The sequence below is a fragment of the Cavia porcellus genome, unplaced genomic scaffold (genome assembly GCF_034190915.1).
Source record: "Cavia porcellus strain 051 isolate PalLab524CR breed Dunkin Hartley unplaced genomic scaffold, mCavPor4.1 scaffold_11, whole genome shotgun sequence".
Lineage (NCBI taxonomy): Eukaryota > Metazoa > Chordata > Mammalia > Rodentia > Caviidae > Cavia > Cavia porcellus.
This window is the reverse complement of record NW_026947494.1, coordinates 76507578-76525750: the sequence shown is the minus strand read 5'-3', so window position 1 is coordinate 76525750 and position 18173 is coordinate 76507578. Positions and strand designations below refer to the sequence as shown.

The following is an 18173-nucleotide window of genomic DNA, read 5'->3' as shown; positions in this document are numbered from 1 at the left end:
ACTGTGGCTTCATTGTCTTCGCTGTGCAAGAGCTGGATAATAACACTGTGTGAAACAGAGGCCAGCGGTCACAGTGGAATTCATTCTGAAAAATTTCATTAATAATTGTACAGTACATTAAGCTCCCCTACAAAAGGAATTTATAAATACAACTAAATAGGTATAAAGCATTACTCACCAATTCCACATTTAAGTAAAACACATATGTGAAAAAGAGACTACTACAAATATATCTATTTGGGGAAACATAATTTACATGAACAGGATTAAATAGCATATGTGATAGCCACACTTCAAATTATAAACACATTATAATTTATCAAATTTAGTTCATAAATATTGATAAAATGTTCATAGTTCAAAATAAGCCAATTTTTCTCCTTGTTGATTCTAAAACTTTGTAAATTGTTTTGGTTGTATACAGAGTCAGTCAAGATGTATACACATTTCAGGAAAAGAAAAAAATCTTTGTAACTATTTTAATCATAAATTTATTAAGACATCATGATATTAACAAAGTTACTTTTGACCTCTATGGTTGCAAGAAGGGCTCGGAGTGGTGGCCATTAGCTTCCAGGCATTTGCTGGGATGGTGCACTGCTGCTTGGGTAGCTTGGTCACTGAGTCTGCTGCACACGCGTTTTCAATTTCTTCTAAAAGGACTGGGTATGTAACCCCATGTGCTAAAAAACAGACAATTTTTCTTTTCCTGAGGTGTGTACACATTTTTGGGTGGGCTCTGAATTTATAGGAATGATACGTTAAAACTATTTGCAAAAGAATTATGACATCTTGGTGTCTTCCATTCCATTCTTCCCTTCCCATTCTACATCTGTTCCACAGAAGTCAATTCCCCGTATTCACTTTCAAACATAAAAGCTTCTTTTTATGCAAATGCATTTAAATTGTCCTCTACATTCCATACACAAAAATATGCATTGTTTCGCATCATGTATTTTCATATAGCTATACATAATGGAATTTTCTATAGCAAGATAATAGATTTTCTATCCATTCTATTCAGTTTTTAAGTTTTTAACTTTCTGGAGACCTCTTTCTCAGCTACACTAGCTTATGTAACCAGTCCTTCACAAATAGAAACCTGGATGATTTTTCTTTACTTCTATCACAGTGTCACAATAGTTTTTAAATGTCACTGTGTCTGAATGTGAGCATATTATTAAGTTTAATTCACAGAGGTAGATTTATTTGACCTTGTAGTGTGCTAGAATCAGCTGTTAAGAATTTGAGGAATCTTTTGATCATACCTTACCAAAAGTTAAAGTTATACCAACTTTAGATAAATCATAAATAAAAATTATATATACTCAGACAATTAATGAATCACTTCTTTCATTTCACTGTAATGTGTGCTTGGGGATATTGTATGGGTGTGAGAAAACTAGAAAGTTTTCATTATCTGGCTTTCAGAAAATTCTCAGTTTCAGAAATATGATTTTGACTTATTTTCTCTGTGATCCAGGAATGGTTTAAACAAATCATAGTTAGTGAATGTTTATAAAAGAACCCCTCTATTCTCTGATTTTTAAAATTTACTTCTATTTTTATAGGACTGGGATAAAACGTTGATTTTTTTTTTCATTTTTATCGGTACCAGGGATCAAACTCACAACTGCCTGCTTGCAAGGCAGGTGCTTATGCCGCTGAGCTAAATCCCCAGCCCCCAAACGTTGATCTTTTAAAAATTTTCTATTGTTCTTTTCATTCTTGCCTCTAAGAGGTAAATCTGAATGTGAGCTTTTCAAAAGGAAAATGTTTTTTTCCAATTTAAAGCTTTATAAATGTCCAACAGATATGTTTTAGTACTTATGTTACTTTGACTCTTACAATCTCACTTATTTACTATCTGCCTGATGCACCATAGAAGAAAGAGATGAATTAAATCCCCCTACCACAGTGGACTCCTATCCTGTTTTCCTTGTCTTTTGTAACTACTGTTTCACGAGTATCACTCCCATATGTTTGGTGCACTGCTGCTCATAATCATTTTCCTCTTTGTCTACTGAATGTTGTTAGCACAATGCTCTTACTCTAGTGTTATTTGTGATAAGCAACTTGAGGATCTTTGGATGATCTACATAGCCCTGGAAAATATCACATAATTACACAAATCTGAGATAAAACGAATTGTTTCATAACCTAGATTGTCCTTGTCATGCAAGCAAGGTGATCAGGTGGCCACTAGGAGACGCGCTACTATCAGTTAGGCCAGAGAGCATGCCCAGTGCTAGAGGGACTGGGGAGCACACTGATGGTCTTACATTCCTCATGGTCGTGACTGGGATTTGGAAATTATTTCTGAAGTTTGATACCGAGTAAGTTGTCTCATTCAAGGAACCCTGATTTAACAATTTTTTCTTCTGTGTTCGAACATCCCTAACCTTACTCTCATTTTCTTTGCATTTTTCTAATGTAATCATTTTATTTGCAAATTTTCTTAATTATTTCATTTAAGAATGTCTTTTACAGACTTGAGAGTTGCCCTTTAACACTATTTAAATATCATTTTGCATTTATAGGTGAATTAAGGCTACTGAAAATTGTTAACTTCACAAATATGCTTGAATTCATTTGTTTTACATTAAGTTTACTAGAATTTTTATTTTCATGTTGTCTTATAACTTTTAATAATATTGGCTGTAATATGGTTTTGTTTTTTTGTATGCAGTTCCTCTGACTTGGATTCTGTTTGTCTTGTGTTCTGATTGCCCCCAAAAAGGTTCCAGAGATTTGGTGGCATAAATAACACAAGCTTATTTTCTCACATTCTGGAGTCTGGAACCAGTGCAGGTTTCCTTTCCTCTTAGATGACCTGCTATGTCCCAGATTTGAAACTTATCCCAAATCTCACATGTTTGCAAGGTGACTGAATCACAGGGATGTCATGGTCATCGATGGATTTGTCCACACTGAGAGGAGGTTGGACCCTGTTGAAGGAGGCAGGTCATGGAAGGTGTGACCTGGAAGGGCATGTCTCTCTGTCTACCTCATCCTTTCACTCTTCCTGTCTGATCAGCATAATGTGAGCACCTTTGTGCTGCCAGGCTCCTCCACCACACCCTGGAACCACACACAAACTGAAACCTCTGAAACTGCAAAACAAAATAAGCCTCTTTTCCTTTAAGTGCAGGTACAGGATAAGAAAGTGACTAAGAGAACCACTCTCTTGCCGTGTCCCCACTTGGCCTTCGCTTCTGTGTGAAAAGAGCAGGAGTTCTGGTATCTCTTCTCCTTTTTATAAGAACGACAGCTTTATTATGGTCTCAACTTTATGACCTCAATTACTTTTAATTATCACCCTAAAGACCTGATCTCCAAATCTAGTCATACTGAAGAACAGTACTTTAGCATAAGAATTTGTGCAGACATAATTCTGTCCATGATAGTAATCACAAAGATAAAGTAGGCACATATACTCATAATTACAGTTATATAAAATCACCTTAATCATCTGCTTTTGTCTTAGCTACTTTTTACTGGTCACTGAGACAAAATACCTGATGCCCAAAGTTGGGAAGGGAAAGGTTTATTTCTTATAGTTTTTGGAGGTTTTAGTCCACACTCAGTTGACTCCAAGGCAGGGTGGCATGATGGGCCGCAGATCACGGTGGCTACAAACAGCAAGGTGGAAACGGCAAGAGAGAGAGACACACACATTCTTCCGGTCATTACATTGTATGCGGGCTCCACCCCTATGTGGGTGTAGCACTGACACCATGAATCCAAGCACTAGACAATGAACCAATCACAAATGCAAAATGCAAATGTATGAGGCCTGGGGGCCACTGAAATAAACCATGACAACTTCTTAAGAGGCGTCTTAGTTCCTATCACCTACATACCCATGTCCTAATCTCCAGAGCCTGTCAGCATCCACTTTATGGTACAGACATAATTATGTTAAGGATTGTGAGATAGCAAGATTTTCCCAGGCATCCACCTAGGTCCAATGTAATCACTAAGTGTTCTAAGAGGGGCATGAGCAAGAGTTGCACTCACAGCAAAAGGTGCCATGTGACAGAAGCAAAGATCGGTGATACACTGAAGAGTGCAGGGGAGAGCCATAGACCAAGGAATGCAAGTGGCTCCTAAAAGCTGAAAATGGCAAGGAAATAAATTCCCCCCTTAGAACTATTTCATTAGGTGGGTGTTCCGTGAAGAGATCCTCTGCTCCTCCTCTGCTTCCTCTGATGAAGATGCACGGGCTGAAATGAGGCTAACGCAAAACTGAAAATCCTTCTAGCACAGAATGAGGAGCTCAGCAAACAAAAGTAGTGGGAGACAGAAGCTTTACTTATACTGTTGCCTAGGCAGGGGACAGTCAAACAGCAAACTGTGTGAAAGGGAGCCGCTCGAGATGAGCTTCTTCCCCCGGGGTCCTTGCCTTGACCATAGTACAGAGATAAGCTGATTTTCTAAAAATAATTGTTTCACTAGCTGGTACACTTGGGATCTTAGCCTTGGATTCTGGGAGTGATCCAAGGTTCACAGGAGCTATGGTTACATAAAAAAAGCATGCGGCAGTTGCATGAAGGGCAGTGTCTTCCAGTACAGCATGTCATGAGTAAGCACGTGGTTGTCACCATTATACCAGCCACCCAGGTGGTGCCCTTTGCTGCTTACTCTTGTCTAACTGTCCCTACAGAACTCCCAAGGGAAGCAGGCCTGCTGACACATTAACCCGAGTCCAGGGGAACTGATTTTAGATGTCTGTCCCCCAGAACTGAAAGAAGGTAAATTTTATGTTGTTTTGACCTACTAAAGCTAGTTTAGTGGAATTTGTTATAGTAGCAATAGGAAGCTAGCATTGTTCCATAGGGGATAAAATTAGTACCTTTTGTTATGGCCTAACTCTAACCAGTGTACCTCCGTCTTGCTCTGTATGCACTGTCTTGATAGGGTTAAGTTTCTAATTCTTCTAAAAGCTCAAGTTTCAGCTTCTTGTAACTTCCCTACCCTCTTTCCGCATGTTATTGCAGGTGTGCTGTTCCGAGATAATGTTTTAACCACAGGGTGGGAGTGATGGAATGCACCAAGAGCTCCAGATGTTATTAGAACTAAGTCAACAGCTTTATAGCTTTGTGGTTTTTTAGCTTTAAATATCCCTCCCTTAGTCTGTTAGGCACGCAGTTTCTGGGTTGATCCTGAGGGAGCTGTGTCGCCAAGCCTGGAATAAAGCCTTTGCTCCAAATTTCTTAACTTTTTGCTTCCTTGGATTTTATCCCGGGGTCTGAGCTATCTCACCTTTCTATCCTCCCCCCATTGTCCAGTTTTAGTCAATATTATATTTCTTAGAGTTCACCTTTGGACTGTGAAATATTTCATAATTCAATTCATTACCTTTTATTATCAGACATTAGAGAAGGCCATTAATAAAGTTACCATCTTGCATATATTTTAATCATCTCTTTTGTTTATTACTATTACTATAGTTTGAGTCTTGCATGGCTCCCAAAGGCTCATGTGCTTAAGGCTTTGGCCTCAGTCAGTGGTGCTACTAGCAAATGGTGACAGCTTTGGAAAACCTGGCCTGGTGGGAAGAAATCAGGTTGTGGGGATGTGTCCTTCAGGGGTGTGGCATCTCTGGGCCCTTACTCTTTGTCTTACTGTTTCTTCCTGGCCGCTTCAGGTAAGAAACTGTGTTTCTCTACATCTTCCTTGCTGGGATGCTCTAGCTTACCACAGACCTGAAACTGCTGGTATTAACTGATCAGGGCCACAGCACCTGAGTCCTTGAGTTGTTTCTGTATCTTCTATTCTGTTCCACTGATCCACAAGTCCACTCTTTGGACAGTACCATACTGTTTTTATCACTGTAGCTTTGTAGCATAACTTGAAGTATATGGTTCTGATGTTGCCTATCTTGATCTTGTTGCCAGAATTGCTGTTGCTATTCTAGGCCTCTTCTAGTTCCTTATAAATTTTAGGATTGTTTTCTTTTGCTTTATACAGAATTCTATTAGAGTTTTGATTTTGGATTGCATTAAATCTGTGTAACAGTTTTCAAAGTATGGCCATTTGGAATATGTTGGTTATGTTTATCCATGAAGAGGAGAATCATGTAGCCCACAAATAATGATCATTTAACTTCTTTTCATAGCCTTAATCCATTTTTTTTCTAATTTCTGTAGCTAATGTTTTGAGAAATTTATTGGACAGGAGCAAGGACAGCAGACATTTTTGCTTTGTTCCTGGTTTTATTTTTATTTATTTTCTCATTTCTTAAAATTTTCTAGGTGCATTTTAGATATACATTGTGATCACATTCATCGTAGGGAATTTGCACCTGTCCATAATATGTCTTGATTCTTCTTTCACAAAGTATCACCAGTTAGTGCTGAAGACAGTGATTACATTTTAATCTGTTTATGTGCACTAGAGGGTGCACAAGTAAGAAAACATGCCAACAACTTTTTTGTTTTACATTGTTGTAGAGATTACAAGTACTACTATATCAAATTTTTATTTGATGAATAAATTGATTTTTTGTGAATGGGAGGATTCAAATTCAGTTCTGGGAGGTAAATTAATTTTTCCAACACTATTTCACTGTCTTCAGTCCCCCAGAAATCTCTGGTGATGGAATATGCACCTTCTTAAAGATTGTTATATGAAAACATTGACCTTAACCCCTTCATGAAACTCATTCAGCTCATATTTTGGGATTTAAATGACTGACCCTTATTTGAACCATATTTTCTTATTAGCCCACATTTTTTTTTCTAGAAGACACACTAATATAAAGTTAGTTATGGAAAATTTTAGTTTCTCCTTTAAATACACAAAAGTCCTCAAATTGCTTTTGTTTTTAAGAAGGGATAAAATGTCTTGTACAGAGCCAGTTCCAAAAGACAGCTCTCAGAAAGCGGTAGGAGATATGAAGTCGGTAAAGAGATATTAGGGTGATACTGAAATTTCCCATCTCCTCATTATTCTGTCGAGAACTTGTGCCAAATCAACACCTTTTTATCATACATATTCTAACAGCTAATTGCAGAACCAGTTTTTTTTTTAATCCATCAGGGAAAAATTAAGTTTTTATAAAGTACTGTCATTGAGAAAGAGAAGAAAAAGGAAGGCAGGAGAGAAGAAAGGAAATTAGATAGTGCTTATACTAATAATATTTTCATTTCTCAAAGAAATAAATATGTAAAACATCTCTTTTAAATTTCATTCACAAGCCTCTAGTAGAGCAAGTCCCTGATTTATGAATGAGTTCTGTTCCAGAACATTCATAAATCAGGTTTGTCCATAAATTCAACAAAGTGACCCTTATATATCTTTGACAAAAATATACAGCGTAAGGCATCAAAAACCAAATGTGCAGAAAAAATTCACTGTGTAGTATCTCACTGAACAAAAAGCACACAGCAGCACAACTCCCAGCAGACAGGGAAGCTGCTTCCACAGTTTGGTTGCATCTAAGAGTGTTTGTAATGTGAGGTCCGTTCCCATCTGTTAAAATGTGCAATTTAAATGCTTCTAAGCTGGGCACTCACTGTACATAGACTAATATATGTGCCCCTTGACTGTCTTTTTGGTACTTAGAGGTAATCAAAAGTCACTTCAAGGTTTATATAGTTAAGCTAATTATTGTGATTATGATTTGGGATATACTGTGGTTTCAGTGGACCCCTCCAAATTTCACATTGAGACTTAATATTATCATGATGGATTAACCTCTAAGAAGTAGATCCATTGAGGAAAAGATTTCATTACGTGACACTTGCCCTCACGAATAAATGTCTTATAAATGCATAGAATACTAGATGGTGCCCTTTTTCTTTAGTTCTTATGCTTTCTACCATGTAAGTGTACAGCAAGTAACCACCATCTTGGAAGGAGAGGGACCAGAGTTTTACCAGTCTGTAATACTTTATTACACAGCACAAAGACGAGATGATTCATATGCATGTTGTGATAGTGCTTTGAAAGAGGATTCCTAATATGTTTTCATAATATTTTGGAAATATGCATTTATATCATTCAGAGTCTAGTCATAAAAGCAGCTACCACCCTAGATATTTCAAACAAAGAACATTTAATCCAGGGAATTGATTACAGAGCTGATAGAAGAGCTGAAGGGAAAACTTGGTGAAAAGGAGACCAAAGAACAGCAGGAAGTTATGGCAGTCCTGGGACTGGAAAGTTGTGGAGAAAACAGTTACGCCAGCCAGAATCTGGGAGCATAGGAGATAAAGCCACAGGAAAGGTTGCTTAGTAAGGTCTCAGGCTACAGAGGAGCCAGAGTCATAGTGAGGAAATGCCATTCAAAGCAGAGACTGGAGAAGGAACATTCTGACCTTTTCTGCTGTCTCTCTCCCAAACTTCTTCAGTGCCTCTGTTTGCTGAACCCAGAAGAAGTCAGAAATGGTGAAATATGGAGATGTGTTCCTTACATACAAAGCAGGCAGATGGTATATAACACAGTTGTGAGTAAACTAGCAAACGTTTGCTCAGTCTCCTAAATTACTGTTTTGAAACACAACTTACATGGAGGATGGTATTTATGTGTCTCTCATTTATTTCAAAAACAATGGTGCACGTTCTGCATATGGACACAGTTTCAGGGACTGGGAGATTAAAGAACTTCTGCCTTGTAAACCTTACCTACTAATGAGGAAGAGGCAATAAACAAGGGAATGCAAAGATAAATACACAACCACAAGAAAAAGTGAAGTGTGCAGTGCAGAGTGACTGCTAGACAGACACTTTCTGAGGTCTTCATATTTGAGTAGAGATCTAAAAGAAAGCAGGACCCAGCTTTGGGGAAACCCTGGAAGCCTGGTCCTTTCAAGTATGTAAAACAGCAATAACAGAACTGTTCAGGAGGAAAAATGACCAAGCTGGAAAGAAACTAGGGCCAGGGGGCTGGGAATTTAGCTCAGCGGCATAAGCACCTGACTTGCAAGCAGGCGGTTGTGAGTTCAGTCCCCGGTACCGATAAAAAAAAAAAAAAAAGAAAGAAAGAAAGAAAGAAAATAGGGCCAGGTGACACAGTATCTCAGAGGTTAAAGTTTCCTAAGAGTAGAGAAAAGTCCCTAGAAATTTTAAACTCAGATGTGGCATGATCTGATTTATCCACAAATAGTATTCATATTTCTGAATTTTTATAATAAAGTTGGGGTGGGGAACAAGAGTAAATCCAAGGTGCTAATTAGACATTTTAGTGGTCAGAGAAAAGCTGATAGCGATGTTGACTATGTGATAGTGATAGAAATGGAGAAATGAGTAAAGTTGGATATTATTTAGAAGATAATGAAAATGCTGATGGAATGAATTTGGAGACTGAGGAAAGGAAGACATCGAGAATAGTTTTGCATTTTTCTTAATAAATGGGAAGATGAGGGTGCCATGGACTAAATGGGAAAGACGTCTTCAGGGTTGAAGTGTCCCTAATGTTGCTTTGGATTATTCTCCAACATCCAAATGAAAGTGCTTTATTCTGTTGCAAATAGAATGTATTTGTCATCAGAAGGTGATAGAACCAGACAAATCTACCCAGGAGTCACTGAGATTTTAGTGGTACTGTAAGACCACTGGCTTAGTTTAAGATCATCGAAAAGGAAGAAAAGACAGAGTTTGTGTCACTCTTGTTGACACATATGAAAAATTCAGCATAAAAACTCTCATTCAAGGCATTCATGGCGCTCTTTTGGAACAGATATTCCCACAACCTAGCTCCTTTCTCTGGGTACATTGGACAGCCTTGACTGAAGAGATATCGGGCACCTGTCACACAGAAGACTATAGTAGTAACTTGCTGTTTCAATCCTTCTTCCTGTCATTTTCTGTTATTTCTGTCTTCACAGAATTCCCATCAGATTTGGAAATTTTACAGCCATTTCATCTTTAAAGCTGCTCGTGTCTTTTTTCTTCTTCTCTTCTGAGCTACACAGCTGTTACACCTTTAACACGTCCTGTGGGAAGCCGCCTATGAATGGCACCCATTTCCTGCTTCCGGGTTCTTCCGGCCTGAACAAGCCCGCCAAATTGTCATATCTGCCCAGTTACCCGTGACGCTAGCCTATCAGCTTGTTAGGCGCGCTTCTCTGTGATTGGATACTGCTTCCCCTTATAAGAGGTTGTTCCTGCCCCCAACGGGCGGAAGAGGAACCAACGTTGAGGGTGGCGGACCTTGTTAGGTCCGGTTCGCTGTACGCAATAAAGTTTGAGAGCTGATCCTGCTCGAGTTTGGTCTCCTGTCTCCTGCGGCTCCGGTCAACTGGTGGCCCGGACGGGAAAAAAGGTAAAAGACTCAGCGACGTGCCTCTTCGGCCGGGAGGTGCGATTGCTGTCGCCTGCGGTACGACGGAGGACCTGGCCCAATAACAACGGAAGGCCGCGAGCGCCTCTTCTCTTCACCCTGATCAGCTACGTGAGATACAGCGGTTCCCGGGACAGGTGAGTACTGGGTCACCTGGGTTGGGTGGACGCACCTAACAGATTTTGAGCACCACACGAGTGGACGCCGGTTTTTTTTTTTTCTTTTCTTTTCCCTTTGCATCTGTTTTGCTTTCGCTTCTCTAATACAGCCCGACAGGCTTTTGATAGAGCTCGATCGGAGTGCTCAGAGGAGCCCGGAGCCACTGCTGATTGTGGGTCTCTGGAGGACCCTCAGGGCTCTAATTCTGATTCGGATTCGGAAGGTTCAGAAGAGGAGGTCGTCTTTGCTAAGCATGACCCTCCTACACCGTTAAAAGAGGAATTTAGGGCTCGGGAAGATAAAAAGGGGAACCAAACACCACCCTGCTCGAGCTACTCCGCCTTACGGGAGGAGCTTAAGCCCTTCCGCCCTTTGGCAAGTTCACGGTCCTTCCACCAGAGGGTATGGTCGCGGCTTCCCTTTGAGTGTTCCGGTCTCCATGCATTCCCGGTACAAGTAGGAGGCAGGGGAGGAGGAGGATATTATGAGCCCTTAGAAATTAAACAACTTAAAGCTATCAAGGACGCAGTTTCAGCTTATAGGCCCAATGCGCCATTTACCATGGCGCTTTTAGAGGCATTGGCAGGTCTGTGTGATCTCTTCACCTCAACAATCTATTGGTGTTAACCCGAGAGGACTGCGCCCCAATCATATTTGGCAAATGGATGTTACACACATCCCAGAATTCGGAAAACTCAAATATGTACATGTTTCGGTTGACACCGCTTCTCAGGTTATGTTTGCTTCGGCAGAACCTGGAGAAAGGGCCACCCATGCTATTAATCATTGTCTTGCAGCCTGGGCTGCTTGGGGAAAGCCCAATATATTAAAAACAGACAATGGTCCTGCTTACACCAGCAAAACTTTTGTAACATTCTGTCAACAAATGGATGTTGTCCTTAAGCATGGCATTCCATATAACCCTCAAGGACAAGGCATCATTGAACGGGCACATCGGACACTCAAGGGTGTCTTACAAAAACAAAAGGAGGGAATAGGCCATGGCCTAACGCCCAAAGGAAGAATATCATTGGCACTCTTTACCATAATCATTCCCCTGCCATGGAACATAGCAATCTGTCCCCAACCGACAAAGGGCTGGTTAGATGGAAAGATGTCCTTACAGGACAATGGATGGGCCCGGATCCAGTGATTAGCTGGACCCGAGGTGCGGTTTGTGTCTTCCCACAGGAACCAGGTCGCGAACCGCTGTGGGTCCCGGAAAGATTGACGCGAGCAGTAAACTCCCCACCAGTTCCTGATAAAGCACAGGAGGATAAGCCCGCGGACACAAGTCAACTCGACCCTTCTGGGACCGACGCTCAGCGCCCGAGACCATCTACAAACTAAAATGTCTGGTTTGGAGTTTTTTCTATTCTGTGGGTTCCTATTGATCACCCTTCGGAATTGTTCAGTGGGGGCCGCTTGGGGGGCCACGGGATATTGTAATGAACCTCAACCTGATCCCCTTAAACATACTTCCTCCCTCTTCACGCAGCATCAACTTTGCAATGCGCTGGGTGCTTGCTTAGACCTCCGCCCCTTTATGACACTTAATCAGACACTGAAAAATACATCCTCCGCAGCCAATATGACCCACCCGCTTAACTCCGATGCAAACCCAGCAACAGGTCAAGGTCACGGCTATGACAGCCATGCAAATGGCAGCAGGTGGCCCATCAGGCCAGCAGGCCGCCGCATATCTCCTTCACATTGCAGAACATCAGCTATAAATGCTGAGTGGGCAAGCCAATGACGGGTAAGACGGGAGACGTCCTCCCGGTCAACCTAAGACAGGCTCCACTCAGATATACATGGCCTATAAGGCCAGGGGTCCCTCCCGGAGTCAAATTATTGGCATTGAGATGCGAGACCAAGGGTACTGCAGTGCCGTCCGCCCCAAAGGTTGGGGGGAAGGCAGGAATGAATGTCTATATGCATCCAGGTTCGGTTCACAAAAGCCTGGCCCTGTGAAAAAATGAACCACTCACCTTGAGCATGGTCCTGGCGCAAGGATATGCACAAAACAGGGTGATGCACAGCAGGGTATAGACCTCTACATTCTCTCATGCCTCGGCCTACAAGGTAGGCCCACTCCTAGGTGTCTAACAGCAACAAGGTCATAGACACCTTGGAGGGACCCACAGACCATCCTATTTTAATAAATAAAAAAGGGGGAGATGTGGGAAGCCGCCTATGAATGGCGCCCATTTCCTGCTTCCGGGTTCTTCCCGGCCTGAACAAGCCCGCCAAATTGTCATATCTGCCCAGTTACCCGTGACGCTAGCCTATCAGCTTGTTAGGCGCGCTTCTCTGTGATTGGATACTGCTTCCCCTTATAAGAGGTTGTTCCTGCCCCCAACGGGCGGAAGAGGAACCAACGTTGAGGGTGGGGACCTTGTTAGGTCCGGTTCGCTGTACGCAATAAAGTTTGAGAGCTGATCCTGCTCGAGTTTGGTCTCCTGTCTCCCGCGGCTCCGGTCAACGTCCCACATCTTTTTTACATGTTCTGTCTTATTCTCTCCCTTCTGCTTTCTCCTTCTGCTTCCTTTTAGATATTTTCAAGATGCCCCACTTCCTGTTTGCCAGTGTTGTCCTCTGTGTCTTGCTTATTGAAGATAATTTCTCGATTCTAGAAATTTCACTGAATTTCTTTTATGGAATCTAATTCTTGTTGAAGTCTATTTTCATTCTTTTTTAGAAATCCATTTGCTCCCTAGTTTTTTCTAAGAGTAGGCCATCATATAAATGATGGTGTTCCCATAAGATTGCATGCTGTACTTTGCCACAGCTATCTTAGCTCATGTTAATTAACTCTGAGGTATTTGCAGTATGATCAAATTGCCAAACAACGAAGTTCTTAGGGTACATCTTAGGGTGTGCTTGCTCACTATAATTGGATGCTGAATATTGTGGCTCACACACTATGGAAGCTGTGAATTATGTCACTGTAGAAGTTTGTTCTCACAGCTGAGTGAATCACGGGCAGATCACCTATAAGATTAACATGCTATATAAACTGGAGTACTGGTAGGAAATGAATGATTTACATGAGTATATTTTAATATAGACATTTTTTACTGAAGAATAGTCAGAGTTTACCAGGGTTTTGTAAGAACAATAAATGGCCATAATTATACTTAGATTTGAAAGAGCTAAGTGAGGAAAGTGGCTTCTTAATCCACAAAGAGTAGCAGTAGCTGTAACCATAGCTGTAAAGCATTAAAAGCTTCCAACCAAAGCTGTCTTAGGAAAAGGAACCAACCTGAGCCGAGCCAGCTGGGAAGCAGCCAGAAGAACATCCTGTCTCCTTTCGCCTCCTGGGCCTGTGGTGAACGTCCACCTGAAATCCAAGCGGCACGGGCCATGAAGCAGGCTCAGGGCCAGAATCCCTGGTGCACAGGAAAAGGTGGGCAGGAATGACAGAGAATGTCACTGGTGATAACCAAAATACAAACACAGACTCCGAAATGGACCCATCATCTACTCTTCCCTCGGATGAGGCCCCTAGGACACTTGGCATCAAACACTCTGCCATAGTCTATGTAACATTATTCCCAGCTTTTAAGTTGTATTTAATCCACTCCCCTAAATAAGCATTGGTACTGTCTTTTTAACTCATTTGTTAGTTTTTAAAACATATATTTTTGTACCCTAGGCCTTGTGTTGTATGTAGAACTTTGGTTATTTTTCTCAAGTTCCTTTAGAGCCTCTCCCAGGGAGGGCCTGGGTGGTTTGAGTGCCCTCAGTTTTTGTTCCTTTGGAAATTTCTTTATTTTGTCTTTATTTTTAATGAATGTTAATCCAGATAAATAATTTTAGAATTGTACTTATTTTCTCTCTTTTCTATGAGGCCTGTGTAGATGGTGTTACACTTGTTTCTGGGTTCCGTTATCTTTTTAAGAAGTGAGCTTTGGTCTAATTATCATTTCTTTGTATCCTGTTTATATTTTCCCTTCATCTGTGTTTAAGACCTTTGTCTTTGCTTTTTCAAAGGTGTAGCTGTAACTATTTAGATTTTTAAAACTATATCTTCTTTGGAATTGTCTCTGCTCTTAGAAATGAGTTTGCGTATCATCCGTTCGTGTTTTAAACTTCTCAGTCCTGCTTTCCTTAGTTATTCTGTCCTCTTCATTTTCCTGGTTTGTTTCCTTTCTCTTTCCTTTCTGAAATATTGGTGGTTGTCTAGCAGACTGTGTTTCCTTGTTCTTCATATCTCTTAACTTCTTTGACATATTTTCCACTTTCTCATCTCTCAATGCTATATTTTCAGCACTTTAAAATTACTTTTCTGGTTTATTAATTTTCTTTCATCTAATTCTCTGTCTGACTACTAACTTTGTAATTTTACTGATTATTTTTAAAGCTCTAATTCTACTATTTTTAAATATGCTCTTTCTGGCTTGACATTTTATTTCTTGCTAATATTTTGCTTCCTCTGTTTCACTAAAGATTTTTCAGAACTGTTTTATTTTCTTGTTCTCTAGCTTGTAATTCCAATCCCAGTGCATAATCTCACTTGGTCCTGGTTTTACTGACAATGTCTGGTAATTTTGATCAGTAAGGCATGCTCAGCAGAACTGAATTTGGGGAGATCCTAAAGGAGGCTGAATTGAAGATACTTTCACCTTCTATTTTTCCTTCTCAGGCATCCCAGGAACAATTGTTCTGGGGATATTTACACTTAATCCTTGACATATAACTTTCTACACCACAAAGGTAATATACAAGATATGACAGGAAATATGTGAATGTTTAAGTTTCTTTTTAAAATAGTGAAAGACATTCCCATGACCATCCCTCAAAATACCCTTGTCACTTCGAGTACATTTATACCACTGTTCTCATCCCTTTCTAAAGCAGTTCCACAAGCCTTTTTCATAAGTATCTTTAGTTACACTGTTGTGCCTGCCTCAGTCTCCTAAATAGATTCAAAATGCTTACTTTTCATGGTCACTTTGACTTTGGGAAAGAGCCAAAGTCAGACTGTATCAGATTCAGGGAAAAGTGTGGATGAAAGCACCCTAGATTTTTTTATGAGCCTGCTTTTTATTGGAAAGTGCTCAGCAGCAGCCTTCACTGTATTTCTGACCACACCTTGTAAACACAATTGTGAAAATGGCTTCCAAAACTGCTTGAGAAAGGGACAGAAATGTTGAGATATGTTCAGCACAAGGGGAGCTGTTTTGAGGGAGGTTAATGATACGGTGTAATAATTTTACTTTTAGTGCAATAATTTTTTTATTTAAACCTTCACCATATATTTTAATCAGGTCTCAGTATAAATTCCAAGCATAAGAAGAACAGTTTTCAGGGTTACACATTCTTCAGAGAAAGTAAAAACTGTTTCTCAATTCACAGGTATAGGCAGATCAGAAAGCTGCTCTCTCTCTCCTTTCACCAGATGACAATTTCTTCTGCCCAAGAGCCTGCCCTGCCCTCTGCCCTGAGAACTGTTGTTTCCCAGAGGTGGCACTCCTGCACAGCCCACTGGGCGAGGGTGGGACCCTAACCAATCACTTCCCTAGAGGGCATTCCTAGCTTCCCCTTCTCTCTGCCCTGAAACTCCAGGCTGGCCTGTGCCCTGAGAGCATCCCCTCACCTGTGATTGTCCTTTATACATTCTTTGCTGTTGACATCCACTCTGATCCTACTCATTCCTCATCCCTCAGAGTTTGCGCATAGGTCAGAAACCCCTAAAGACTTCATGCTTGTGCTTTTGAGTGAAGTTTTGTGTTTGCTTTGTTTCTATTACTTATTTTAGATAAAGAAAACTGATGCATGCTCAGTTCATTCTCTTGCAAATAAAATAATATCTCACCTGGCTGACTTACTATGTTCGGTATATTCTGCTGGGAGAGTCTGAGAAATAGGGAATGTGCTTAATCATGATTTGGCTTTAAAATGGGGGAAATGTAGTAAAGGAGGAAACGAGTGTTCAGTGGAAAGAATGGTGAACTGCACTCATAAGCTCTTTGTTCCCTCCCTGTACGCATTCCAATGACAAGGAGACTTATACTCTTGACATCGATTTATTCAACTGTCATTAAAGTAATTTCATTGGATGCTCTATAATGTGCCATCCATTTTTAAAAGCCTATAAAACTTGTTGGCTTGAAAAATTTACATATTTGCTGGGTACTTCCCTAAAGATGCTGAATAAATGAGGGAGACCTACTACCACACCCTTTATTATGAAGAGCAACATAAAAACTTTAATACTCAGTACCATAAATCTTTTGATTTAAAGGAAAAAGTAGTTTGGGGTGTTAGATTACAGGTTCAAAGATTTTTATCCTTCTTGCTCAAATTTGACAGATTACTGCTAGTGGTAAAATGTGTTGTAAAATGCAATATGTAAATGTAAAATGTGTTGTAAAAACTAATAGATATTGATTCCAAGTTATGAGTTTGCCAAATAAGCAAGAAAGACTAACAGTCTTTGGTAGTCTGCAGCACGAAGTGACAAAGCTACCAGGTTTTACTCTGCCCTGCACCATCTCAGCTCCCTGCTTTCCTCAGATTCCTGCCCGACAGCCAGCAGCCATGGGCACAGCCAGTGGCACCTCCATTCTGTCACACAAGGAAGCTCCCTGCTGGTCACAGCCATTCCACAGCATAGCCCTGCAAGAGTCTGCTTGGCTGTTCTAGAAGAAGCACAAATTCAAAGTACGGAGTTAACAGCCCCAAGAGTCCTTTTCTCCAGGAAATGAGACAGTCAGTGTAATCTCACTTCACTACCTGATAGGGACGTTTCTGTACATTCTAGGGTGTGCAGACTGTCCTGGAGTCTCCTTAGACCGGCTCCCTACTCCCATGTGTTTCATTGTTCATAATCACCAACCATCTCTGAGGTTATTTCCCAAAATAGCCCCTTTGTGCCAGCTGCTGTGAGTGCTGTGGCGCCTGCCCTCACAGCCTCCTCCCAGAGGAAAGCATCATTGTCCCCCACACTGGACACACTGCTTGTTACAGGCTTTTTCTGAGAATTGTTTTGGCTGAAGGGGCGACATCATTCAAGTTTACAGCGCTTTTCTAGGGCCAGTTATGATCCAGTGACTGGTCAGTATTAGAGCCCAAGGGCCTGCACCCTTCGATTCTGTTTGGAGCAATTTTGCAAAGCCCTCTTAGAATAGCTCACCTAGGATGGCACTGTGACAGGGATGTCACAGTTCATGTCACAGTTCATCTTCTCCATTTGCCCGGAAGAGCTGCTCCAGGAAGTTACACCCAAGACCTGTTTCCAGGTTATGCAGGACAGCAGCTCATAAGCTCTTGTCCTAGGTTTTGCTGCTTTGTTTTGTTTGGAAGAGCCGACATGGAACAGCAGACATGCCTTTTCTCTTTCTTTTCCTCTATTTTCTTTCTCTTTCTCTCTTTCTCTTTCTCTTTCTCTTTCTCTTTCTCTTTCTCTTTCTCTTTCTCTTCTCTTCTCTTCTCTTCTCTTCTCTTCTCTCTCTCTCTCTCTCTCTCTCTCTCTCTCTCTCTCTCTCTCTCCCCCTCTCTTCCATTTCACTAAAAAATTTTATCTGTCATTATATTTAGGGATGTTACAACCAGTAAAGTTGTACATTTGTATTTTTCTTTACTTTTTCTGAGCAGTGAAAACTGTACAGTTTTTTGCCCTTTGGCCTTCTGGATTACCTAGAAAGCATTTTAGCTGCAACTTTGCTAATTAAGTCACTTTCATAAATTCAAATTAGCATGGAACACATCATTTTTTCCA

General features: G+C 40.8%; 1 protein-coding gene across 1 annotated transcript in view; it reads right to left on the bottom strand.

Moving 5' to 3' along the window:
• The window catches only part of Oprk1 (opioid receptor kappa 1), a gene marked incomplete at its 5' end in the record, with an annotated part of 52318 nt that extends 34367 nt beyond the window's left edge, over positions 1–17951 (bottom strand). The window contains 5 exon segments of the mRNA NM_001172990.1: positions 3066–3076; positions 4186–4207; positions 12965–12991; positions 17249–17256; positions 17922–17951.
• Between the last annotated feature and the right edge of the window lie 222 nt (positions 17952–18173).